Here is a 25,693-nt window from a genome sequence, read left to right on the forward strand (position 1 = left end):
GGGCAAAGTGGGGCGGGGCCTCGGGGGACCCTGGCTGCAGAAGGGGGGCTCTGGCTACTTTCTGTGCCAGACTAGAATCCCTGCCCTTCTCCAGCCCCGAGCAGCGTCTTCTGGGTCCTGTCCCGGTCCCAAGAACCTGGACTCTCTTTTCCCTTGGGGCTTCCCTGGGGCATCTTCTTTTGGCTGAATTTCTAGGTGAAATCGATTGCTTTTCTTTTAAGAGAGGAAGAGGTCAGAGTGGGAGACGGAGCCTCATTTTTGGTCCTCTCCTCCTTCCCTCCCCCTTTCTTTCACCGAACTTTATTCCCTATCAGAGATGAAATCCCAGATCCTTGATGTATGGAATTAGAATAGTTGACTGGGGGTTAGAAGGAGTCCTAGCAATCGTTAGAGCCGGAAGGGGCCGTAGCCGCCGGCCAGCCCCTCACTTTACAGGTGTGGGAAGTGAGAGGTTAGGTTAGTGACTTGCTCAGGATCACAGAGCTATTTAGTGTCTTAGCAGGTTTTTGTGGTTTGTTTTTTTAACGCAGGTCCTCTGATACTGCGTCCAGAATCTTCCATGGTACCTCTCTGGCTCTGGCCCAATACCCTAATTTTACCAATAAGGGAACTAAGGTCCAGCGAGCACAAGTGACCTGCCCAAAGTCGTCGGGTAAGTTTAGCAGCGGAGCTGAACTCTGGTCTCTAAACTCTCTGTTGGGGGTAGAAAGAGGCAAGCCAGAGAAAGCTTTCCCCTCTCTGCCTCTGAGGAATGAAATTCCCAGTTCTCTACTGCATTTTCTCTACAACTGACCCATACCCTAAACCTATAGCCAGGTGGCAGCATTAAAATTCCCAGAAACCCCGCTAGCCAAAAGGGCAAAGGGACTGCATAGCAGAAGGGGAAAACTGGCTTAATTAGAAACAAATTAACCCCTGCTCCGCTGTTCGTTGTCAGCCAACGTGGAGCCACAGTGAAGACTTTAAGAGCTCACTTCTTAGCTTCAGGGCTCCTCTACTATCTCTGTTTTATGAGAGTTGAAAGTTCCCCAGGAACAGGGCCCTACCTGCACTGGGACTTGTGAGAAAGATTAATTCACAGACCTCTCAGTTCCTACTTCCTCCTAATTTTGCCCCTCACTGAGCCCAGCAAGTTACCTCATCTTGACCTAGAATCGTAGAATGCCAGCTGGAAGAAACCTTCGAAGATAAATTGGCAGAGCTAGACTAACATGAGAGATTATCCAGTACAATCCCATCATTTTCGGGCATGTAAACAGAGCCCGGAGAGGCTGTGACTCACCCAAGGTCACAAAGGATTGTGCAGGGCCAGGGGTAGGAGCCAAGTCTCCTGACTGCTAGTTCAGGATTCTTTCCACCACTCCAGGTGACCACTTAGAGCAAGGTGTTCTCTGGAAAAGCTGGGGATCTGCTGTGTAGAGGGAGAGTCCTCTGACATTTCCCCCTTCCTTGTTTTTCCTGTCCCTACCCCATCTCCACTTTTCCTGGGACCATTTCTGAAGATGGACTTTCAGTGTAAACTGTGTGATCTTGGGCAAGTTCTTTTCCCCCCTCTAGGTCTCCATTTCCTCATCTATAAATGAAGGCTATGTGTTAAATTAGATAATCCCTTCTAACAATGACATTCTTTGGTCCAAGAGTAATAGCCCTCTAACTTCCCACATCTTATATGCTATGGGCCCTTCTGGCTCTGATGCTTTAAGTTCCAAGGTCCCTTCCAGTTCTGGCATGTGTGTTCTGCACCCTGAGGTCCCTTCTAGCTCTAATCCTGTGATTCTGACTGGTGAACATGGTGGACAAGGGGAGTGGGCAGAGAGTGGAACTGTAACAAAAGCTACCCCTGGGGCTTTGTTGCAAGGCTTTGACCATGCCAATCAATGCCCTTTCCCCTGACCGCCTCTGCCCTGGAAAGTGGTTCTCTGTGCCCCCACCATGCTTGGAGAGAAAGACAAGGGGAGCAAAAGCTGGCAGCCCTGGGGGCTGGGACAGAAGGCAGCTGCCCGCACTGACCGCACCCTGACTGAACCAGTTTAAACCAGCTGCACTGATTGAAGAGGAGCATCACAGACTAGCTCCCTCTAGTGCCCAAGTGAAGCCTTGAAGGCTACTAGATGCTGAGCAGTGGGAGGGTTGGAGCCGGCGGGGACAGGCTCAGGCCTGGTCTTCTCCTCCAGGAATGCTGTCTGGGGGTGGGCCTTGAGGCGTGGCTTGACTGGCCTCAGAAGGGAACCTGGCTGGCCCCATGGGGCGTTCTTCTCTCTTCTTCACCCTCTTACTTTCTCCGCCTTGTCCTCATTTCCAGATCCAAAACAAGTAGTGGAGCATTAGAAAGACCATGCATTCCAATCCTAGCACTTCGTAGACATAGAAACTGAGGCCCAGAGAGAACAAGCGACCTGTCGAGGGTTGGCATATTTCTCTATCAGCAAGGCCAGTTTTCCAGGCTTTATGGCTGAAGGGCTCTAAAGGCAAGAGGAAATTATTTTTAGCAGATGACCAGAAGCTCTGAATTCTAATGTTTTATTACTCTAGGATTATAGACAAATTGCCTTTCTTCTTTGTGGTTTCTCCATCAGTTCACCATCCTAACTTCCTTCACAAACATGCAGGTGTACATGTTTTGAGGAGTAGCAAACAGGCTTGTTAAGAAAGTTAATCGCTAGAATACTGGAAAATAATAGTGCCCAAATTAAAATGGGCTGCCTCAATGGGAGTGAGCTCTCTGTCACTGGAGATCCTCAAGGGGAGGCTGGATCCTTCTTGTTGGGGACGTTGTCACAAGGATTCCTGCTTCTAGCTTAGTTAGAGGGTGGCCTGGATCCAAGATCCAGAGTCAGAGACCCTGGATCTGGGTCTTACATCTTTTACTTAATACCCATGGGACCTCTATCGAGTTCCTTCCTGTCTCTGAATCTGTTTCCTTATCTGTCAAATGAGGGCTTTGGTCTGGATGAGCTCTAAGCTCCCTTCCAACTCTAATCCTCAGACTTCTGAGGTTCTTCCAGCTCTGAATGTTCATGATTCTTTTTTCTATGCAGTGTTAGGCCTCCAGTTCCCAGCAGGAGCTTAGCTCACTATCACCTTTGCTTCCAGCACAGAGCACACACACATAGTGTGGAAACAGCAGAAACGTACAATTCAAGGTTGTTTTCAAGTACCTGATGTTCTTTTTAACAGAAAGAGCCAGACAGGCTGACAACCAAAAAATATTCCTGGATAAAGAAAATAGAAGATTCAGGATAGGAAAGAAAAGCAGAAAATTCTGGAATCTCTCTCCTCCCAGAACATTCATGCATCTAATTCATTTAAGAAATATTTAAGTGCTTACCTTGTAAAAATCCTAGCAATAAAGGATTCTTTTGGGGGGAAAAAAAGTTATACTAGTAGAGCCTGAGATTACACTTCCTACCTACCAAATTGGGAAGATAGGAGTTTGGGCCTAGAAACAGACTATCCATTGCTTGAGAACCATTCTAGTTAAGTGTAAAAAACCTTGGGGTGCAGTAGGAAGAAGCTTAGATTTGAAGACTGCAGGCCTATTTTTTTAACTAAATTAAATTAGTTTTTTATCACATTTTAAGTTCTATCTCCCTCCCTCCCTCCCCAGGCCTGGTTTCAAAATCTTAGACCTACAACACATTCTCTACCTGTTATGTTATTGTCATTCAGTTGTGTCTGACTCTTTGTGACCCCATTAGGGGTTTTCTTGGCAGAGGTACTAAAATAGTTTGCTATTTCCTTCTCCAGATTATTTTATAGATAAGGAGATTGAGGCAAACAGAATTAAGTGACTTGCCCAGGGTCACACAGCTAGTAAGTGTCTGAGGCTAGATTTAAACTCAGTAAGATAATTTTTCCTGACTTCAAGCTGAATGCTCTAACCACTGTGCCATCTAGATGCCTCTCTACTTGTACAACCTTAAGCAAATATTGAAATTCTCTGGGCCCCAGTCTCTTCATTGGTTAAATGAAGGACTTGGACAAGATGACCTCCAAGTTCCCCTCTAGGTCTTAATCTTTTCTCCCTTGACTTGTGGACCAAGAGCATCGGAGGCTGATGAATTTTTTCAACAACTCAAAGACCATTTATGTAGGCAGGGAAAGCTCTGCAGTTTTTGTTGCTGAAAAGATCACTAGCACCAATGAAATTAAATACCCTTGAAATACTGAAATGGAATTGTAGGAGTTAGAAGGGACTTCAGATGCTGTATAATTCAACCCCCTCATTTTAGATATGAGAAGCCTGGCCTGAGAACAGTGAAGGACTTGCCTCAGGTCACTCAGATAGTAAATTTTGGAACCAAGATCAGAACCTGGCTTCTCTTTTTTGTTGTAAAATATTAGTTTGAAGTTTCACAGATCTAATTAAATTTTAAAAATAAAGGGGAGGGAGAAAAAATTGCCTACATATATCCACGAAGCTCAGTACCATAACAACTAGGTAAAATGTAAGAAGAAAAGTAGTAAAAGATATGCAGAAATTCACAGGAGACAAAAATCCAAGTAAACAACCAGAAATAAAAACCTATGGCCCTATTCAGTTTGTTGTCCAACCTTCATACTCAAAGAGGGCCAATAGCATCACCATGTTGAGGTCAAAGCACAGTGTGTCCAACTGTGGCTGATTAGTCCAATATGAGCTCAAAGGGCTCTACCACAGGCCAGGCACAAATAATCCACGTGGACTATTTGGAGTGGAGATGTCTTTAAATTTGTACATCTCATGCTTTCTTTCTGCTTCTTTGATTCTGCTCTGTTCAGAGAATACAGTGCCTTCTTTGATTCGGGCATATCATAACTGGGTACCTTGTGCCAGTGTCTCCCATGTCTCACAAGCTATACTAAAATTCTTCAGGGACACCTTGAGGGTGTCCTTGTATTGCTTCTTCTGACCACCATGGGAGTGTTTGCCCTGTGTGAATTCTCTGTAAAATAGTCCTTTAGATAGACATATGTTTGGCATTTGGACTACGTGACCAGCCAATTGGAGTTACATGCTCTTAGAGTTTGAATGCTTGGTGGTTCAGCTCAAGAGAGACCTCAGTGTCTGGTACTTTATCCTACCAGGTGATCTTCAGAATCTTCCTAAAACAATTCAAATGAAAGCTGTTCAGTTTTCTGGCATGACACTGGTATACTATCCAGGTTTCATAGGCATACAATGAAGTCAGCAAGGGCTCTATAGACTTTCAGTTTGGTAGTCAGTCTAATACTGCTTCTCTCTCACTTCCTCTTTTGGAGCCTCCCAAATGCTGAGCTAGCTCTGGCAATGTCTGTATCAACCTCATTATTTATGTGGGACATCCCTAGAAAATATACTTCCAAGGTAAGTGTACTTATCCACAGCATGCAAAATTTCTGCATTTGCTGTAAGCAGTGGTTCTATATATGGATGGTGTGGTGCTGGCTGGTGAAGAACCTCTATTTTCTTGGTGTTAATTGTCAGGCCAAAATTAGCACAAGTGGCATCAATACTCTGTTGTATCTCAGCCTCAGAGGCAGCACTGAGTGCAGTCATCTATAAACAAAAAGTCACGCAACAACTCTCCCTTCACTTTAGTCTTGGCATGTAGCCTTTAGAAGTTAAATAGTTTACCATAAGTGCAGTAGTTGACCTTGATGCCATTTCCATCTTCATAGAAGGTGTCTGACAACATTGTGGAAAACGTTATGCTAAAAAGCATGGGAGCAAGCCCGTAGCCGTATTTAAATCCACTGGTGACTGGGAAAGTGTGCAAGCATCTTCCTTTATCCATTATCTGTGAAAGTATGCCATCATGAAACTGGCATATGATATTGATGAACTTATCTGGGCAACCAAATTTCACAAAGATTTTCCACAAACCCTAAAAACTGACAGTATCAAAGACCTTGGTCAGATCAGTGAACATTGTGTACAGACTTTTGATCTGCTTCTGGAACTGTCAGGCAGAAAATACCATGTGGACTGCTCCTCAGACCTTTTTGAAGCCACACTGGCTGTCAGGTACATGACCATCTTTCTGGTGAAAGATCAGCCTATTAAGGAGGACTCTGGAAAGAATCTTTCCAATAATGGCTTAGATAGAGACCTCCCCTGTAATTGTCATAAGTCAACCTATTTCCTTTTCATTTACAGAGATGTACAATGGAGGCAATCTTGTACTCTTGGTGGATAACCTCTTCTTGCCATACAACTTGGAAGGTTTCAGGCAACTTTTATATGAGTAGATCTCTACATTATAGATATCTGCTGGGATAGAATCAACACCAGACACTTTGCTACATGAAATAAGCCTTAATGGCATTCAAAACCTCTTTTTCAAAATGATGAGCAGGCAGACTTCAGAAAAACCTACATATATATGAACTGATACTGAGTGAAGTGATCAGAACCAGGAGAACATTATACATAGTAACAGCAGTATTGTGTGATGACTAACTTTGATAGACTTAGCTCTTCTCAGCAATTCAAGGATCTAAGACAACTCCAAAAGACTTATGATGAAAAATGCTATCCACATCTAGAAAAAGAACTATGGAGTCTGAATGCACTATTTGCTCTCTTTTTAAAAATTTTGTTTCTTCTTTCTCTTGGTTCCTCCTATTGGTTCTAATTCTTCTTTACAACATGACTAATATAAAAATATGTTTACTATGAATGCATATGTAGAGCCTATATCATATTGCATGTTGTCTTGAGGAGGGAGAAAGGGGAGGGAAAGAAGGGGAAGAAAACTTGGAACTCAAAATCTTAGTAAGTGAATGTTGAAAACTAAAAATTAATTAATTTAAAAAATTTAAAAACCCTCTTCCTCAGTTGGAAATTTGACTAGAGAGGGATAAACTTCAACCTGAGGTGTATAGTCAGTGTCTTAAGCATTGATTGATGATGGTCTGTTGATAACATTATGGAAGTGTTCAGCCTATCTCTCCAGGATCATGTCCACATCACTAATCAATGTGACTCCATCAGCAATGAGCAGCTGAAGTGTACCATAGGTCTTTGCTCATAAATAGCCTTCAGGGCATCATGTAAGTACTTTGGGTTTATTTGGGTTGTTACTATTGGTATAAAACTGAATTTCATCTGCTTTCTTACTAAGCCAAGAATCCTGCCTTGAAGCTTCACTTACACTTTAATTTTGATGGAGTTAAACACTAATGGACAAACTGTCCTGCTGGTAAACTCTGTGAAATCCTTGTTTTGTTTTTTTAATTTAGTATTTTCTGAGTTTCCCCATCATTTTCATCAGATCAGTCCTGATGTTTGTGAGTGTTCTGGCCCAGATGAGGAAATGCAGTGCTGTCACCAAGTCTCTGGAAACTGCCCACTTTTTCTGCTCCACTGTTTCTGTGTGCTGACTCAGCTTTCCCTTCAGATCAGCAATAAACTGTTCATGCATGGAGAAGTGTTCTAATTGGTTGATGTTGAATCTTCTGACAGTTGTCTTGCCATAAGGCCACTGCTTTTGTTGAATTTGAATATTTAGCTTGTAGAGAGTAAGTCTGTGATTGGTCCAGCACTCTGTGCCACACATCACTTTCATCACATTCTTACATCCTGTCTGTGTCTTCTCTTTACAATGATGTTGTCTATTAAGTGCTAATGTTTACTGCAAGGGTTCATTCATGAAATTTTATTGCATTTATAGAAGCAGAAGACACTAATAGTGATGAGAAGGTCATGAGATGCACAAATCTTCAGTAGTATAGTGACCATTGTTGATGTTTGTGACTGTTCCTCCCAAGGACTCCCTGCCATGTGTGATAGACTGTGCTTATTCTAGGTGTTAAAGTCACCCAGAATTTTGGCACACCTCTTTTGAAACATTGATGATGAGGGTCTCCAGGTCTTCATAAAACTTTTTTATTCTAATCAGGATTCGTTATGGTGGAAGTATATGCATTAATTGCGGTGGCAAGACATTTTCCTATAAGTGGCAGCCACATTGTCATGATCCTGTCACTCATTCCTTTTAGGAGGCATACAAGCTTGCTGACTAGATTAGATCTGCTTATGAAACCTATGCCAGCTTCATAGTGTTCCTTATCATGGCAGCTATCCAGAAAAATATGCATCCAGCTCCAACTCCAGTAAGCTAACCTTCATTTGCCAGACTAGTTTCACTCAGGGCTGTTAATTGGATGTAGTACCTGCTGAGTCCTCTCACAATAAAAGCTGTTCATTTTTCAGGTCTATTCATTTTTGTTTTGCCCATGGGTATGTACACATTTCATGTACCAGTGGTGAAGTGAATCATCTTTGCAAAAACTTTTTGCATTTTTTTTTTTTTTTTGCATTTCAGCCACAGGGTAGGATCTCTGCCTACTGCTGCAAACAGGCCTGGGTTGGGCAAAGAAGACAGTTTTGGGGGCACATTTTTTAGTTCCTTTTTCAAGCCAGAAGGTGAGCAGTGCAGTCATTAAAAAAGACTGCTTGGGGGTGGGGCCAAGATGGTGGAGTAAAGGCAAGGACTCATCTCAGCTTTCCCCCAAACCTCTCCAAACATCCTTTAGAAATGGCTCTAAACAAATTCTAGAGCAGCAGAACTCACAAAATTACAGAGAGAAACAAATTTCTAGCCTAAGATAACCTGGAAGACCTATAGGAAAGGTCTGTTGCACCAGGCTGAGAGGTGAGTGCAGTCGAGCACAGGCTAAACACACCCCAACAAACCTGGAGCAGGCCTCGGGACTGAATCACTGGCAACAGTGGTGGTTTCCAGACTTCTGAGCCCACAGATGCCAAAGACAACTTAGAAGGTCAGAAGGAAAGGTCTGTCAGACCTGGGTGAGAGAGGAGTATGGTCTAGCACAGGCTGCACCACCACAGCCCTTGCTCCAGCAAATCAGAAACAGGCTTTGGGAGTGACTGGATCAGCAGCAACATCGGCAAAAGCAATAGATGCTTCTGGAGCTCTCAGCCCACAGATGGTAAGGGGATGGAACCACTGATCAGAAGGAGATTAATGGAGTCTTTTTGTTAGCACTGAGGCAGAACTCTTTTGCTTTGCCCATATGTAGATCTGGGTCACAGTCCTGGAACAAGGAGGAGCTTGTGGCAGTAGTGGAGAGGAGACCCTCCTCAAAGTTCCAGGGTAGAAAAAAGTGCTTGTGGTTACTCACAGACCAGAGAAAAGGCCAGGTGAGAATCTCAGATCATACCACCTTGGAAGAACCAAAAACTTACAGGTCTCTAGAAGTATCTCTCAAAACAGCTTCACAAAACCCCTGAAGCTTGGGCCAGTATGCTCTCCATACTGCAAGCAGAGTCCTACCTTAACAAAGAGATAAAAAGGCAAATAATGAGCTGGGAAAATGAGCAAACAATGGAAAGAAAGACTAGAGAAACTTATTTTGATGACAAGGAAGATCAAAAAACACTCAGAAGAAGATAACAAAGTCAAAGCTCCTACATCCAAAGCCTTTAAGAAAAATATGAATTGTTCTCAGACCATGGAAGAGTTCAAAGAGGATTTTGAAAATTAAGCAAGAGAAGTAGAGGAAAAATTGGGAAGAGAAATGAGAGTGATACAAGAAAAACATGAAAATTGAGTCAATAGCTTGCTAAAAGGGACCCAAAAAATGCTAAAGAAAATAACACCTTAAAAAATAGACTAACCCAAATGACAAAAGTGATCCAAAAAGCCCATGAGGAGAGGAATGCCTTAAAAAGTAGAATTGGTCAAATGGAAAAGGAGGTACAAAAACTCACTGAAGAAAATAATTCCTTAAAAATTAAAATGGAAGCTAATGACTTTATGAGAAATCAAGAAATCATAAAACAAAACTAAAAGAATGAAAAAATAGAAGACAATGTGAAATATCTCATTGGAAAAAACAACTGACCTGGAAAATAGATCCAGGAAAGATAATTTAAAAATTATTGGACTACCTGAAAACCATGACCAGAAAAAGAGCTTAGACATCATCTTTCAAGAAATAATTAAGGAAAACTGCCCTGATATTCTAGAATCAAGTGGTTAAAATAGAAATTGAAAGAATCCTCCTCAAAGAGAACATCAAATGAAAATTCTCAGGAATATTATAGCCAAATTCCAGAGTCCCCAGGTCAAGGTGAAAATATTGCAAGAAGCCAGAAAGAAACAATTCAAGTATCATGGAGCTACAATCAGGATAACACAAAATTTAGCAGCTTATACATTAAAAAATTGGAGGGCTTGGAACAGGATATTTCAAAGGGTAAAGGAGCTAGGATTAAAACCAAGAATCACCTACCCAGCAAAACTGAGTATAATCCATGAGGGGAAAAAATGGATATTCAATGAGATAGAGGAATCTCATGCATTCTTGAGAAAAGATCAGAGCTAAATAGAAATTTTGACTTTCAAATACAAGACTCAAGAGAAGCATGAAAAGGTAAACAGGAAATACAAATAATAAAGGACTTATTAAAGTTAAACTTTACATTCCTACATGGAAAGGTGATATTTATAGCTCATAAGACCCTAATAATGATTAGGATAGTTAGAAGGAGTGTATATGGACAAAAGGCACAGGTATGAGTTGAATATGAAAGGATGATATCTAAAAAATAAAGAGTCAGGGAGGAATGTACTGGGAGAAAGAGAAAGAAAGAAGTAGAGTGGGCTAAAGTATCTCACATAAAAGAGGCAAGAAAAAGCTTTTACAATGGAGGGGAAGAGGAGGGAAGTGAGAGGGAGTGAGTTAATCTTACTCTCATTGGAATTGTCTCAAAGAGGGAATAACATTCACATTCAATTGAGTATAAAAATCTATCTTACCATACAAGAAAGTAGGAGGCAAGAGGATAAGGGGGGGCATGATAGAAAGGAAGGCAGATGAGAGAAGGTGGTAGTCAGAAGCAAAACACTTTTGAGGAAGGATACGGTGAAAGGAGAGGGAGAATAGAATAAAAGGGAGGGGGGATAGAATGGAGGGAAACATAGTTAATCTTTCACAAGATGACTATTATGGAAGTGTTTTGCATAACTACACATGTATAACCTATATCAAATTACTTGCCTTCTCAATGGGGCAGGGGGGAAGGAAGAGAATTTGGAACTCAAAGTTTTAAAAATGTTAAAATTGTTTTTACATGTAACTGAGGAAAAATAAAATACTAAATAATTTTTTTAATTAAAAAAATGTTTTTAAAGCTGCTTGGCAATTTGGAACTATGCCCAAATATGTATAGCAGCTCTTTTCTAGTGGCAAAGAATTGGAAAGTGAAGGGATGCCCATCAACTGGGGAATGGATGAACAATTTGTGGTATATAATTGTGATATAAGAAATGATGAGCTAGATACTCTCAGGAAAACCCTGGAAAGACTTACATGAACTGATGCAAAGTGAAATGAGCAAACTAGGAGGACGTTGTACATAATAACAGCAATATTGTAAGAGGAACGACTTAGCTATTCTCAGCAATACAATAATCCAAGACAACTCTAAAGGACTTATGTTGAAAAATTCTATCCATTTCCAGAGAAAGAACTAATGCAGTCTGAATTCAGACTGAAGCATACTTTTTAAAAACATTTCAGGGATTTCTATCTTAGTCTATATTTTCATTTACAATATGACTAATATGGAAATATGTTTTGCATGACTACACATGTATAACCTATATAAAACTGCTTGACTTCTCAATGAGAGGGGTGAGAAAGGAGGGAGAGAATTTGGAACTCAATTTTAAAAATGAATGTTGAGCCCTTCACCCTCAGGAGCCAGCATGGGTAGTGTTTGGACCCAGATCATGAAGAAGGTGGTTCAAGTCATCATCAAAAAGTACTATGCTCACCTGGGCAACGACTTCTACACCAACAAGCTTGTGTGCAAGGAGATCTCCATCATCCCCAGCAAGAAGTTAACGCAACAAGATTGCTGCACATGTTACTCATCTAATGAAGTGGATCCAGAGAGACCCTGGGAGAGGTATCTCCATCAAATTGCAGGAAGAAGAAAGCAAAAGGAGAGATACCTATGTCCCTGAGGTCTCTGCTTTGGATCAGAAAATCATTAAAGTGGACCCTGATACCAAAGAAATGTTAAAACTCCTGGACATTGGCAGTTTGTCCAACCTGCAAGTTACCCAGCCCACAGTTGGGATGAACTTCAAAACACCAAGAGGAGCTGTTTGATATTTACTTTTGCCTTCTTTCCAATAAACATGGGAACTCCCCCAAAAAAATCAATGTGAAAATTTGTTTTGACATGTGATTAGGGAACAATAAAATACTGAAGCAAAAAAAAATTATTTGAAAAGGTTGCTTGGATACCCAAGGGACTGCTGAATCCAACTGCTGCTTCAGTCCAGTGGGAAGACAACCCTATAGCTTGGGCTGCCTATGTGCAGAGTTGTGACTACAGCTCCCAATGTATCCACACCTCCTGCTTCGTCACTCTCCTGTTGCCACAGGACTTCAAGGTATGTAAAATAGTAAGATAGTAAAATAATGGGTGATGAGTGATGTCTTGACTTGCATATGAATTGGATTTAAGGGATGCAGAGTTGTGCATAGTCATCAGCCTCACTCTCTCTTCCAGAGTCATTGAAGTCCAGTGGCAAGATGAAAGTTAAGATGACTGTTGATGGCCCAGGATCACCAGGGAAAGTCTTCACATGCTTGGGGTAGACATTCCCCTAACTCACCAACAGGTTTAAGGCTTGTTGGTTACCTGCAAGCTGGTTTAGCTAGTCTGCCAAGATAGTGTTACTGGAGGGTAGCTGCTGCTTATGCTGTAGCTTCTTGGAGTCACAGGTTTTGGGTGACAAGTGGACCCCAAAGGTGGTTGATGAGCAGCCCTGAAAAGGGTTTGGAAAGCCCTAGAGGTTCTAGTCTTCCTTAAACACCCCATACACCCTCCCTTGTCTATACATAAATGCAAAAACTACAAATCCTAGGATTTAGAGGCAAATTTGATACATTGGTATCATTGAGATTTCATGAGATGGGTCTCATGACTGGAATTTGAATCTGGGAGAGTAAAGTTTATTCAAGAGAAATGTACAGGTAAACGGAAGTGAGGAGACCATGAGCAGTGCAGGATAGGTATTACATTTTTAACAATAATAATTGCTAACATTTATGTAGTGTTTACCAAGTGTCAGATACTGTGCTAAGCAATTTACAAATTTTATCATATTTGATCTTACAATAACCCAGGGCAGTGAGGGCCATCATTATCCCCATTTTACATATGAAGAAACTGAGGCAAATAGAGGTTAGCTGATTTTTCCCAAAGTCACACAGCTAGGAAGTATTTGTGGCTGTATTTGAATTCAGGCCTTCCTGACTCCAGACCCAGAACTCTGTCTATTATACCACCTAAAAAATCCAGAAACCAAAGTGGAGAACTGAAGTAGAAGGAATTTGGATGAAGATCAATGGAAACAGACAGAAACAGAAATAATATTGCCTTTGGAGTATAATACAGACCACCTGGACAGAAATAAAGAGTTCATGAAACAAAGCACAAGCCTAGCACAGAAGCATGATGTAGAAATAATGAGCCACTGTTGGGGGCCAGTCACAGAGGGAAATGTCATCCAGTTTTACCCTTCAAGGGTAAAAAGGGGGTGGTTTGGAGTTGATGCAGAGAGGATGCTTACTAGTTTGTGACCAGATGCAGTGGGAAGGGAAATCTGGGTCTAAGGGTGATGTAAATCTTTTTAGACCAGATAAAGTGAAAGATTAGAATCTCCAGGAAACATAGGCAATTATTTCTTGGAACATAGGTGTGGGAACTTCTAGATTCATCCATAATCTATTGCAATCCTGAATCTTAGAAATTTCAGGCCTTAACTACAGTTAAAGACTTATGTACTTTCAGTACTATCCACTCTCCTTTTCTGCAGTCTCCCAACTAACATCTTCTGTTTATGTCATGTAACAGGTCATTTTTTGGGTCTCAGATACCAGGGAGCTGTCAGGTGAGGAACTGAGTTGCTATTCTAGAACAAAAGAGCTTCTCATTGCTCCCTTTTGATCTCTCTTGCCCCTCCTTGTTCCTCACCCTTGTCTGTGCCAGCACCAGCTTCCTTGATCCCTTGTGAGCACCAGCAAACAGAAGAGGTGATCTTAGGAGGTGAATAAGGAATGGATTGATAGAGGCTATTAAATTGGTAGCCTTTCCTCATTAATTTTCTCCATTCATTTTGATGGTTGATGTTTTTAGGAGTTGTCCTTCTCTCCACTGGAATCCCACACTGATATTCAGATTTATTATATGGCCTAGACCAGAGTGTGACTTTTTATTTTCCCCTGAGACAATAAATGATGATTTTAAGAGAACTGCTCAACAGGGAATTGGTTTCTGTTGCAACACAAAAGACCATTGTATTTGATTTGATGTGCAACTTTGTGAGGTTCAGCTTAGTGTAAATTCTTTTTTCCCCCTTCACCAAATATTAGCACCTCTGAGAGGAGGATGCCATCCCAGTCTCTAATACTTGCACAATTCTTCTCCAGGCAGTCTTAGATTATTCCCAGCCCAGCCAAGTCAGTGAGCTGGTATTTGTATGGCTGCAGCAGTGAATATATTGAATCATTTTATAAGGTGGAAATAAAAGGTAAACAAATTGAATGAATTACTAAATACAAGTAATCGGCATGGATTGGCCATTCGCTAGGAAGTGGACATTTAGAAGGCATGTCCAAACTTAAGCATTTACAACCCATTTGCCATAGGAGTTGATAAGGTAGGGTTTGCCTCTTCATTTCTACTCTCCTTCCAAATAGTTGTATCCAAGAAACTGTTCCCTCTACTTCCCTTCTTGCTCCCTCTGTTAGACCAGGCACAAGGATTGATTTGCCTCCAGTACCTAAAGACATGTAAAATTTGTACAAAGATATCTTCTATGAAAAGGGTTTGTAATGTGTAGACTTACTACCTGGGATATGTCATATGATCCTTTGGGCTGAGGGATTTGGTGGTGTTTTGTTTCCAGGTATTTTGTTTTGTTTTGTTTTCTCCAAATAAGCCTAATCTTTAAAGTTAAAAAGAAAAGAAATGAGTCACTTCCATCATCTCTCTTTGCCAGAGCAGAAAAACTAATAATTTCTTGATATACCTTAAGGATTATTTCATCCTTCAAAATGTGGAAGAATCAATGATGGGAACTTCAGTTTGGGAACGGATTCTGACTAATAAGGAGAAACTGGATTCTGGGGTGAACCTCAGAGGGAAATGACCACTCCATCTTAGAATCTGTAATAGAGGAGAGGAAATCAGGCATAGTCTGACACACAACCCTGACTTGGGGAGAGCAAATTTCAGAGAAATGATAGGTTCCTACCTATTTTCTAACTATAATTACAGTAAGGGAAACAAATTGTTTAAAGGAACATATGTGGATACACAAGGAACTTAGGGTGGTTTTTTTTAAGGATATGTACAGATATATAAATAAAGTGATTAAAATGTCCATATCCTTTGAATCAAAGACTCCATAACTGGGCTTATACCCCAAAGAAGCTATCATCTAAGAAACCAAAGAAAGTCCTCATATACTCTAAAATATTTTTAGGAGCACTTTTTGTAATAGCTAAGAACTGGAAGCAAAATCAGTTCAGTCATTTTTCAGCAGTGTCCAACTTTTCATGATCTAATTTGCCCATCAAATTAGATGCCCATAAATTGAGGAATGGTTAAACAAATTGTGGCACGTTAATATAATGGAATATTACTGTGTTATAAGAAATTATGTGTGTGATGAATATAAAGAAGTATGGAAAGATCTATATGAACTGATATAAAGGGAAGTAAGCAGAGCCAAGAAAACAATATAGACTAACTATAATGATGTAAATGGAAAGAGCACTTACTCACCAAATATTCAAAAGTGAAAGTAATAAAATTATAAAGATCAAGCAGGATTAGAATGAAGACATATGAGAAGATACCCCCAATCTATGCCCTTCGTGGAGGCCTACAGGTGTTACAAAGTTTTTGGATGTTTTCAATGTATCAATCAGTTGTGTTGATTTTTTTTCCTCTTTAAAAAGTACTATTTGTCACATGGGATGGTTCTCTGGCAGGGGAAGGGGGAAGGATATGTACAATAATTATGGTGATAGAAGAAGAAAAAATAGATATAAAAACTTAAGCAAACCCCCCCTCCCCAAAGACATGCAGAAGATGTTCACAAGGGAAGGGAATGGAAGATAATGGGGGGATGAATACAAATTTATATCACAGCATGACTTCATAAGAATAGTCTCAGGAGTCCTAAAACTCAGAATGAACTGAGGTTTGTGAGGAAGACTAAAAGAAGACTGAAAAGTGTTGTTTTGTTTTTCTAACTCAGTTGGGTGAAAAAGGAGGTTGGAAGAAAGGATAAGACTGTGAGAGAAGGGATGTTGGTAAGGAATCGTACAGAGAAGAGAGAATTCCATACCTCTTATTATTCTTGAAAGTGGTGGTCTCCAAAGTGTAGGCTGATATCACAGGGGACATGGCATCAACCCAAGGGATTGGTGGGTGACCTACATTTAAGAAGTATATAATTGATCAGTTAATAGTTGGGAAGCAAAGGATATAATGGGAGTAAATTGTTAAATTTTCAGTGTGAACATTTACACATCAGAAATCAAATGCTACAAATCAGGGTCTGATTTATTATTTTGTTGACTGTCTATTCTTTAGAAAGTGAAAGAGCAAAGGTGAGTTAAATAGATTAAACTTAAAAAGCATCACCTGGGAAAGCCAACTGTCAAACATTTATCAGCATACTCCTGTTGGGAAGACGGGTCACATATCACCCTCGCTACAATAGCCAGTTGATAGACAGTTGTGGGACTTGTCCCCAGCACAACTGCACATCCCCCAACACTACATCTCTTTCTTCTTATGTAAAAGCTACCAACCACCCTTCTTTTGAGCCTGGTGTAGACCCATCAGTGTAGTTATAACATAAATTAATGGCAATCCACAGTAGCCACACTGGTACCACTGGGGAAAATTCCTTTAGACCCCAGATCACCTCATGGTTTTGGCAGGTGCATTTGGGAGGGTGGGCTCCACTCTCTGGGGCAGTGAACAATGACTGGTGATATCCAGTTTTCATTTTGGGTAGGATGAAAGGAGTCACCCAAGAGGAGAAGACAAGTCGATTATTGTCTGTAGCACAGAGGATCCTTCACTTGGAATGGCAGAGAATAAATTCATCTAAGAACCTCCATCAAAGGGCCACTTGGTCTCAGAGGGGAGAAGGCCACAAGACTATAGAAAGTTCCAGAGCTGACAGGTCTTTTTGAAATGTCTTAGCATCTATTCAAAGAGCTTCCTCTTCACCACATGGCTAGCCAGTCTAACCCATAGTTAGCTACAGAATGTCTATAAAGGCGTTTCATTCTATGTCATCACAACTCTCCTGAGAAGCAGGCTTCTTGGCTTATCTGATGGAGAGATGCCATCCTGGGTGCTCTACACATGCTCCAGACCCAGGTTTCGGAAATAAAACCAGACTTTGCCCTCCACTATTGCTGTGAGTTAGGAGAACAATGAAGATCTAGATTTTCCATTTCCATTTTGCGGCCCTGTACTCTACTTTTGCATAGTCTCGGAATTCCTCTGTTTCATCCAACAACATTTCCTTATTCTGTCGGCAACTAGATGGCACACTGGGCCTGCAGCCAGGAAGACCTGAGTTCAAATCCAGCCTCAGACAGCTGTGTGACCCTAGGCAAAGTCACTTAACCTCTGTCTGCCTCAATTTCCTCATCTATAAATAATGATAGCACTAAACTCCCAGAGTTGTTGAGAGAAATCAAATGATCCACTCTTTAATTAACAGGCCCAAATGAACTATATCAAGGTACTAAAAACTGGTGGGTCTGATTGCTGATCCACTCTTGATGGTCTTTGAAAGATTACAGAGAACAGGGAAGATGTAACAAAACTGGACAGTGGCAGATGTCCCAACTGTCTAAGAAGGAAAGAGATTAGAATCTGCACACTACAGGCCAGTGAGTTTGACTTAGATTCAGTAAAAGGAAGCAGTAATGACAAAGACCCAACACAAGAACATGCCAGACTAATTTCCCTTTTTGACAGGACAAGTAAATCAAATTATTATTAAATTGATAATAATAAAAATTATAAACAAATGATAAATTATTATTAAATTAAAGATTAGGGCAACGATATAGATCTAGTCTACTTAGATTTTAACAAAATATTGGATCAAGTTTCTCATTCTATTCCTGTGGGAAAAGTTGGAGAGATGAGATCGAGACAATTGTATAGTTGGTGGATTCAGAATTGGCTAAGTAGCCAGATGCCCAAAGGGTAGTTAATCAAATTCCACATCAATTTGAAAGTCCTTAATGGAATGCCCCAGGGATCTGTGCTTTGCTTTGGACTGTTAAACATTTTTATTCATGACTTAGAAAATGCACAAATGGCATGCTTATCAATTTGTAAAATACAGAAAGCTGGTTGTAATAGATAATAGGTTAGATGCTTAAGGATTCAAAAAAGATTTTGACAGATAAGAATGATGAACTGAAACTAATTAAATGAAATGTAATAGTAAAAGAAAACGTAAAATTCTGCACTTGGGTTCAAAAAATCAACTTCACAAAGACAAGATAGGAGAAATATGCCTGGATAATGGTTGGTCTGAAAAAATGGAAGGGGCACTGGGCAGTACTGAGTTGTAGACTACTGCAAGGGAAATAAATCAACATTGTGGTACACCAGCCAAAAAAGCTAACGCAATCGTAAATTGCATTTTAAAAAGCAGTGTCCAGGAAGAGAGGTCATAATCTTATTACACTCAACACTGATCAGACTACATGATGTATTTATTTCTGACTGTTGTATTTTCAGAAAGATGTAGGTAACCCAGAAAGTACCCAAAAGAGGGTGACCAGGCTGGTGAAGGGTTTTAAGATTATAACATGAGGCTCAGCTAAAAGCAATAAAGAAAAGAAGATATAAAAGCTGTTCTCGAGTATCTGAAGGGTTGTCATTTGGAAAAGGGATTTGACTTGTTTCTCTTGGAGGGCAGCACCTGAAGTCATGGATCAAAGATGCAAAGGAGCAGATTTAGGCCTTATGGAATAAAAAGTTTCTTCATAATTATGGAATGGACTGCCTGGGGAGAAGATAAGCTCTTCTCACCAGAGGTCTTTAAGCAAAGGCTGGCACATTGTAAAGGGGATTCCTGTTCTGGAACACATTATAAACCTCTGGAATTCCTTCTACCTCTGAGACACTATAGTTCGGCGACTACTAATCCATTCTCTTTCCACTGTGAAATATCAAAGCTTGAGGAACCCTTAGAGATCAAATTCTTCATTTTGTAGTCCAGGGAAGGCATGCGTAGTAGCAGAGGGGGACAAGGTAACTGCAATCTCTGTCTAGTGTTTTCTGTCACATCTTATGTCTTAGTTGATGCCATAGTGTCTGTGGGAAATGGGGGCAAAGAAGAGGACTGATAAAAGTACCCCCAAAAATATCTTGTCCCATTATTTACATGGAGAGTAGTCAGAGAATAAAATGACCCTGTGTTTAAATCCCTGCATCTAGGTGGGAATGGTGGCACATGCTTATAATCCCTGTTACTAGGGAGCCTGAGGCTGGTGGATCACATGAACTCAGGAGTTCTGAGCTGCAGTAGGGTAAAGTCAATGTTGGGTGGGTGCTTTGTCTGCCAGTATGGTGAGACTTCAGGAATGGGGAGCCACAAGGCTGACTAAAGAGGCGACAAATCTGCCAAAGCTTGGAAATAGAACAGGTCAAAGTTTCAGTGCCAGTTAGCGGTTGGATTGAGCCCATTAATGCTCATTGCTTTTCCAGCCTGGGCAAAATAGAGAAGTTGTTGTTGAGTCCAGCTCTTTGTGACCTCATTTGGAGTTTTCTTGGCAAAGATACTGGAGCAGTTTGCCATTTCCTTCTCTAGCTCGTTTTTTTATAGGTGAGGAAACTGAGGCAAACAGGTTTAAGTGTTTGCCCAGGGTCACACAGGCCCAATTTGAATTCAGAAAAATGAATGTTCCTGATTCCAAGACTGGTACCCTATCCCCTGTGCCACCTAGCTGTCGAAACATAGGGGAAAACAGTCTCAAAAACCCCAACCCCAAACCTTCAAATCCCTATGTTCAATCACTCATTCTATAGAGTCAACTACAGTTCTGACTTGATAACCCTGTCATATGGCAGCCAAGCAGAGAGTCTACTAAAAAGATATATAGACAGGGAGTAAACATTAACTAGAAGGGACCCAAGCTATGTCAGTACCAGGAAGCAAATGAATTTTTTTGAGTAGTGAAGGAATGCTGGCATGGCAGAGTGGATAGAGAGTTGAGCTCAGAGTCAGAAAGATCTAAGTTCAGATCCTGCCTCTGACATATCCTGACCTGGGATCAGAGGCAAAACAACTTCTTATCACCCCAGACAATTCTCCAAGGCTATGGGGTTGAAGAACAGTTGCTGGTATATGCATTGGTAGTGGGAATTTCCTTGCTAAGAATTCCTTATACAAATGAAATCAAAAGTTTCTATCAAAAGAAGAAAAAAAGACAAGATGCCATAAAGAAGATACTATATATTCCTGCATTTCTCTAAGGCTGTAAGTTCCTTAAAGATAGATAGGATTTCAATTTTGCTTTTGTATTCTGTACTTAACTGAATCAGAATAGGTAACTTTCTAGCTTCAGAATGTCATGAATCTAGATCTCTATGAACTGACCTTAGAAGGTGTGTAATGTGTTATTGTAACAAAGGACTGGCCAATTAGTACTGGAAGCTTGTGTAATTAATTAGTCCTGCCTAATGAGGCAGCTCAGTGGCATAATATGAGGGATGCTGGGCCTGGAGTCAGGAAGACCTGAGTTCAAATCTTGCCTCAGAAACTTACTAGTTGTGTGACCCTGAGCAAGTAATTTTTCTTTTGTTTGCCTCAGTTTCCTCAACCGTAAAATGGGAATAATAATACCTGTCTCCCAGGGTTGTTGTGAGAACCAAATTAGATAATATTTGTAAAATGCTTAGCATAGTACCTGGCACAAAGTAGGCACTTTAAAAATGCTTGTTTCACCACCACCACCACTACCACTGGCAAGCCATATGGTAAGCCTACTTCTGGAAGTATACGATGATGTGGAATGGAGGGGCCTACGTTGCTGCTTCAGAGTATGTGCATGTATTCTGTGACTGTTTCCTGTCCATTTACTGAGTAGTGAAGAAAAGCCTTTCCATTGGTAGCTGAGCTGGAACTACAAAAGGCCCTAACCAGCTGACTTAATCTCCATTTTCCCTGATGTCAAATAAAGTAAAGGATGATTGACAACAGAACAACCTTGTGAGTTTCAAAAGGTCATTAGAGCCAGCAGAATTTACCAATAGCCATAGCTGCTTCAGCCCTGAGGAGCAACTTGCTTGTTCTGGTCTAGCAGTGGATCAGCCAAGTGGTCAAAAGCCCATGTCCTACAAGCAAAGGAGTGACTAATCCTTTGGCTATGCTGGACCCACAAGTAAACTTAGTGGTGGGAGGAATGTTTGTAGCAGTCACTTTATGTTTGCACCCTCTCTCCCAGGAATCACAGTGGTAGAGGGAATGGTGTGCCCCCATTTCTGAGGGGTGTGTTTATACTTCTAGTCTTTCTATATCTTCTCAGTAAATATCCCTTTGTAAAAAAACAAAACAAAACAAAAATTAAAAACCAATCTGATCAATTATCTATGATACAGACGAAATGTGAACTGGTTAAATTGATAGTTGAACACTAATCAGTGGTACTGATGATAGTAAGGGATTATTGTCACTGGGCACTTTATATTGGAGAGAACATATCAGAATGGGAACTAGGGCTAAAAACATCGCAAGAATCACTGTAACTTCTTGGGGTTATCCTTTGAACTCTGTGGAGGAAATGTAGCTGTCTTTTGGGAGCCCAATTTGCCAAGGCAAGTGGATATTGGGATTAGGATCCTCAGAGTCTTATAAAGGTTACATTAATTCATAATTAGAATGAGTTTCATTTTAACAAATCTCCAACAACCTTAAATAAGTCACAGTTTCTTCCTCTGTAAAATGAAATGGGAGTTGAACTAGATGAGTTCTAAAAATCCTTTCAGGTCTGAGTAAGTAATGGTAACAAACAAAGTGTGTGGTTTGTCCTTTGTTCTTGAAGAGGACCATGACATCAAGGAGGTGATGCCATGACAAGCAAGTGATTTGGATTTAAGTGAGAGAGAGCTGCACAAAGTCACCAGCCTCACTTTCTTCTCCAGAGCCATCTGGGTCCACTGGCAAGATATAGATCAGGATGACTGGGGATGGCACCTAGGCAGTGAGAGACTTTGGTCTTTTTAAAGCTAAGGTCTTTCCCTGGTCTCAGTCTGACTGAAGCAATGCCCAATCAGTGATTAAGGCTAGGTAAGAAATGAGGCAGAGAATGGCAATTCTTTTGCCTAGTCAAAAAAAAAAAAATCAATCTGGGAGAGGAAGACCCTCAAGATTTCTGGCCAAAACAGAAACAACTGCTAATTACATTCACTCTGAGTCAACTAGGGTCCAAACAAAATAGCCTTTCCCACTCTCATTAAAATATATTTATAATTATTCAGGTTTTTGATGGGAAAAATGCTTTGAGATCTTCAAAGGCAGATATTAAAGAAATGAAGTACCTGGTATAATGCTGGATAGTGGAGGCAATGTGGCTGAAGGGAAGGAAAAAAGAAAGGAAGGAATTGGAGAAAGAAAAGGAAGGAAGGAAGAGAATAGAAGGAAGAAAGAGAATGGAAGGAAGGAAGGAAGAAAGAAAGAGAGGGGAGGAAATAAGAAAGACTGTATTTGTAAGGGAATGAGAGTGGAGGGCTTCCATGAGAAAGCCCCAGGATGTTCAGAAATTAGTAAGAAGAGTAGACTTTGGAAGCAAATGGGAGTTTCAATCACTACCAGTCCAGGTGTAGCAGCTGTCAGACTAGAATACCCCATGCCTGCGTCTCTGAAATCACTAGTGCTTTGTTCTGAGACAGCAGTGAAGGTCCAACACTCTGAACCTCAAAATCCAATGTGCCCTAACCCAGGAGGTAGAGTTCAAGACACTTGCCTAAGCAACCTGGGTTGAAATCTAATAAAGCTAACCACAAAAAAAGATAGCAGGAGACAGAGCTTAGCCCTGGTACAAATCCTCAATTAAAGAACTGAAGCTTGAGAGATGAAATAATACAAGAAGATACATACCATTTAATGAATTATAATAAATATACTGAAATTGTAAAAAATCATACCTAGAAGAAGAGAACAATTCCATAACAATTGTAAGCAGAGGTTCAACAGATTTTAAAAAAAGAAAAGGACCTATATGTACAAAAATATTTATAGCAGACATTTTCTGGTGGCAAAGAATTGGAAATTGAGGGGCTGTCCATCAATTGGGGAATGACTGAACAAACTGTGGTATGTGATCATGATGGAATACTACTGTGCTATAAGAAATGATGAACAGTAAAGCTTGAGGGGACCTGGAAGGACATCTTGCCCACTCCTTACTTTGAACACTTCCATACACATGAGGAAATGGGCTCTGCTTTTTATTATTTATGTGACCTTGGACAAGCCACTTCTCCACTTTACATATTGTCTTTCTATATTAGAATGTAAGTTCCTTGAGGATAGGGACTCTTTTATTTGCTTTTATTTGTATCCCCAGCTCTTAGCAGTGTGAGTGCTCAATAAATGCTTAACCTATCTACCGATCTTTCTAGCATCTTTCATCTATTCACCTATCTGTCCATCCAACTATTTATCTCTCTCTCTCTCTCTCTCTCTCTCTCTCTCTCTCTCTCTCTCTCTCTCTCTCTCTCTATCCCCCAAAATTAGAATACACCAAACAGAAATCAATGACTCCATGCAACATGAAAAATATTAGGAGTAGATGGAAGTGTCCAAAGTAAGGAGGAATATAAAGTGCTAAGAGAGCAGAAGAAGGAGAGATCTCTTCCAGTTGAGAATCAGTGAAAGTTTCTTGGAGGAAGGGCACTGAAGTCAATCTAATAAAATCAACTATATGTTCATTAACCAGGTCACTTTCTCCATTTCTAAATGAGGCTGTATCTAAAATTGTACCCAAAGAATTATCACTGAGTCAAACTATTTAGAATATAGTTTAGTGCCCTGCTAGGAACAGGACAAATTGAATTTGTCCCAAAACTCCATCAGATTATCAGGTATTTATTTGCCTCTGTTCTCTCCTTTTTTAACATCTCTGTGTCTCTTCCTTATTTGACTGTAAATGCAAACCCTATTTGGCACCATTTGTAATGCTGGTATACACATAGTAGGTAAAGAACAAACACAATTTAGATGATGTCATTGATGGAATGTGTAACAGTTTTAGTGATGACACATGGCTGGGAAGGGTGAGTGATTAAGACACTGGATGACAGACCTGGGAGAGGTGGCTGAACAATGATTTATGTACAAGACACTTGGGGGGTTGAATTTATTATGCATTAAAAATGAGTCATCAGCATGACAAGTCAGGCAAAAAAAAAAAACTAATGTGATCTCAATATGAAGTAATAGTCACCTAGTATCTAGGTGAGGAAGTAATAGTCACCTAGTATCTAGAAGGAGGGAGGAAATAGTCATATATTGTCTTCTGATCTGGCCAGAACCTATTTGGAGTATTGATTTAAGCTACAGGCATCATATTTGAAGAAATGGTCCGTGAAGTTCCAGCCAAGATGGCTGAACAAAGAAAGAATGTCCATTTCATATACAGTTGCTACTCAAGCAAAAGCTCACACCAGAACAAGTAATGATAAAGAAATCCCAATGAGAAGATATAGTAAGTAACTACTTATGCCCCAGATGTAACTGGAGTTCCAGTGGAACTACTCAAAAAGTCAACCAAAAGAGTCAACCAAAAGTCAACCCCTAGGAAACAGGAAGGGAGCCACCAGCCAAGTCAATGCCCACACAGGCAAACAGTCATACAAGCTCCCAGCAAGACCAGAGATAGGCCAGAAACAAGTATAGCCTGCATATTCTGTGTCCAGAGGAAGGAAGAACAGAAGGTTCCCCTGAAAAAACTCAGGGTGATCAAAAAGCAGAGGAGTAGAGTCAGGAGGAAGCTAGATGTGTAGTGGATAGAGTGCCAGGAATGGAGTCAGAAAGGGTCATCTTCTTGACTTCAAAACTGACCTCAGATACTTAATACTTTTGTGACCTTGGGCAAGTAACTTAACCTTGTTTGCCTCAGTTTCCTCATCTACAAAATGACTGGAGATGGAAATGGCGAACCACTGCAGTATCTTTGCCAAGAAAACCCCAAATGGAGTCACAAAGAGTCAAACATAACAAACAACAACAAAAGAATCAGGGAGGGGGATTCATTAATTGAGGAGTAACTGAACAAATAGCAACATTTGAATGTAATAGAATATTATAATGTCATAAAGAATGATGAAAGAGATAATTTCAGAGAATCATGTGTAGGATTAACTTTTGTAGACTGAAATGAGCAGAACCAGGAAAACACTGTATACAAGGACAAGAATATTGTAAAGGAAATCAACTTGGAAAGACTTAAGTATTCTTATCAATGAAATGATAAATCATGTCTCCATGATGAGGTGTATTATACCCACCTTTTTACCAGAGACATATCGGATTCAGCATACACAAAGAGACATGGCCACCATGTGGATTCATTTTGCTTGACTGTGTTTATTTCTTAAAAGGTTTTGGTTCAGGGGTGGAGCCAA

At 40.5% G+C, this 25,693-nt stretch overlaps 1 pseudogene; it reads left to right on the forward strand.

Moving 5' to 3' along the window:
• Positions 1 to 658: 658 nt before the first annotated feature.
• On the forward strand, positions 659 to 23,236 carry LOC140519982 (small ribosomal subunit protein eS17-like; annotated as a pseudogene).
• The last annotated feature ends 2,457 nt before the right edge of the window (positions 23,237 to 25,693 follow it).

This window comes from Notamacropus eugenii, chromosome 1 (assembly GCF_028372415.1).
Source record: "Notamacropus eugenii isolate mMacEug1 chromosome 1, mMacEug1.pri_v2, whole genome shotgun sequence".
NCBI classification, from domain to species: domain Eukaryota; kingdom Metazoa; phylum Chordata; class Mammalia; order Diprotodontia; family Macropodidae; genus Notamacropus; species Notamacropus eugenii.